At 42.4% G+C, this 2,904-nt stretch overlaps 1 pseudogene; it reads left to right on the top strand.

Moving 5' to 3' along the window:
- The first annotated feature begins 2,184 nt into the window (after positions 1-2,184).
- Positions 2,185-2,302, top strand: LOC126282540 (5S ribosomal RNA; annotated as a pseudogene).
- The last annotated feature ends 602 nt before the right edge of the window (positions 2,303-2,904 follow it).

Below are 2,904 nucleotides of genomic sequence, written 5' to 3'. Positions count from 1 at the left end.
TCTGCCCTACCTTCCTATACATAACGAAACCTACTCCAGTTATACCGTTTTCTGCTACTGTTAATATTACTATACATAATTTGACGAGAGATTCGTGTGATCTTTCCATTTCAGTTCACTGATCCCCACTGTATCTAGATTGAGTCTTAGCATTTCGCTATTCAGATTTTCTAGCTTTTCTACCATGTTCAAACTTCCGTCATTTCATGCCCCGACTAATAGAAAGTTATCCCGTTGTTGCCTATTCAGTCTTTTTCTCATTGTCACATCCTCCTTGGCAGTCCCTTCCCGGAGATGCGAATGGGCGATTAGTCCGAAATTTCTTGCCAAAGGAGAGATCATCATGACACTTTCTCAATTACAGGCAACATGTCCAATAAACACGCATTATGTAATTGTAATGCAGTGGTTTCCATTTCCTTCTGAATCCTCATGCATCATTGCTGATTCTTCCACCATTACAGGCAGTTTCGAACCCCTGGTACAAGAGAGTGCTTTGAATCTCTGTTCGCTCCTTCACCTTCTATGACAAGGCTGTTGGCTGATTGAAGGTGATTTCTTATGCCGGAAGTTTTCGACTGCCCTTGCTGTAATTTAAGCGACGACGGAGTTGGAACCTGGGACCTATGACGTTTTGACTAGTAATCAAAGACGCTACCCCTAGACCATGGTTTACCATGGATGACATAGTATCTAGATTAACTACCATTGATCACATTGTAAACAGATCAGATTACAAGTCACGCTTGACGTATTTGATACAGTGAGCACAAAGGACGCATTTCTACCCCCTATAATTCTACAAATACAAGGACACCCCATTGTCTCATCTCATAAGAACCAACGTAGGAAAGTTAGGATTCTGTAGAGACAATGTCGTTGAACTCTAACATCTGATTAGAAGGAGATCGGGCTACCACGAAACGGTGTCATGAATGCAGCATAAAAACCTGAGAAAACTGGGGCAAGGAAAACTTACTGTGAGCTTTACTTAAGACTGCAAACGGAGCGAAATGTATCGGGCCATCCAATAGATTCTTGTAAGAGCGGCCTAAGAGACCGATGATACTTTCAACGCTACAGTGGGGTTGCACCAGTTTGACTTATAGGTGGATGCAGCCGTTAGAAATTCTCCTTCCTGGTGATGAATGACAGTCGCAAGGGATCATTAGGATATAAGAACCTTGAAATGAATTACGTGACAATAGACACCACATCTGACAAGAATAATGTACACAAGAGTGGAACAGTACTGAGGATCTCTTAGGTGACGATCAGTCTGGCTTTTCGTAAGGTAAGGCCATGAAACAGGCAGTTCTGAAGTCGCGACTCGTAATGGAACCAATACTCAAGAAGTATCAAGACACGTTCATTGTATTTATCGACACGAAAAAACGGTCGACATTATAAAATGGTGCAAGATGTTCGAAATTCTGAGAATAACAGGAATAAGCTGTAGAGAAACATGGGTCATATACAGTGAGTATATGAACCTGGATGAAAAAATGAGAATGTAAGAACAAGAACGAAGATTTGGATTAAAAAGGATGTGTCATGGACTTACTCTTTCGCCCTTATTGTTTAATCTACGGATCGAACAAGCAATGACGAAATTTAAAGAAAGTTTCCAGAGCACGATTGAAATTCAGGGCGAAAGGATGTCAGTAATAAGATTCGCTGTTGATATTGAGATCCTCAGTCAACGTGACGAACAATTACAAGATATGTTGAACTGATGACAGCATAATTACCCAACTCGTCCTGAGAGAAAACTAAAAATGGAAGTAATGAGGAATATTAGAAAAGGCATTAGCGATAAACTTAGCATTAAAATTCGGGACCACGAAGCAGACGAAGTGTGTGAAGCAAAATAAAACATGAGAATTATTACAAACGAAGAGGACATTTCTGGCCAAGAAAAGCCTGCTGTTATCAAAAACAGGCATTATCTGAGAAAGAAATTTCTGCGAATCTACGTTTGGAGCACAGGTTGTATGGAAGTGACTCATGAACTACGAGTAAACTGAAGAAAGAGAATCTATGCGTTTCACATGTCGTGCTGAGGTACGTTAAAAATTATGTGGACTGATAAGATTAGAAATGAAATGCTTCTCCTTAGTATTGGCGGTAAAAGGAACGTATGGAACGTATGAAAAACAATATACATGTGTTTGTATAATATATGCCAACGACCTTCCCGCAGTGGTAACGCTGGTTCCCGTCAGATCACCGAAGTTAAGCGCTGTCGGGCTGGGCTGGGACTTGGATGGGTGACCATCCGGTCTGCCCAGCGCTGTTGGCACGCGGGGTGTACTCAGCCCTTGTGAGGCAAACTGAGGAGCTACATTGAGAAGTAGCGGCTTCCGTCACGGAAACTGACATACAGCGGCGAGAGCGGTGTGTTGGTCACATGCCCCTCCATATCCGCATCCACTGATGATGGCCCTGAACTGAGTATGACACGACAGCCAGTCAGTCAGTCCCTTTGGACCTTCATGGCCTGTTGGGGTGGAGTTTTAGTTTTGTATAATATATAGAGGGTGATTCACCAAGACATGCAAATATTTTAATATGTTATCACTGGCTGTCCTGGAGGGAACACTTTCATTACGTCGAAACCTACATCTAAATCGAAGCGACCGACTGCAGACAGGACAATGAGATTGTGTGGAGTTTACAATCTCAGAACGTGTGACAAAGCACTGTACAAGGTCTCTAGCGCTAGGAACTTAAGTGTCCTGGACTATTCCCCACATGGGTTAGTTGCCAAACCAGTTATCTGGCAGCTTCTACATCTACATGGATACTCTGCAAATCACATTTAACTGCCTGGCAGAACCACCTGCACAATTCTCTGTTATTCCAATCTCGTACAGCGCGCGAAAAAAATGAACACCTACATCT

Source organism: Schistocerca gregaria, chromosome 7, assembly GCF_023897955.1.
Source record: "Schistocerca gregaria isolate iqSchGreg1 chromosome 7, iqSchGreg1.2, whole genome shotgun sequence".
NCBI classification, from domain to species: Eukaryota; Metazoa; Arthropoda; class Insecta; order Orthoptera; family Acrididae; genus Schistocerca; species Schistocerca gregaria.
Note: the sequence above shows the minus strand (reverse complement) of the source record. Positions and strands in the feature narration are given on the sequence as shown.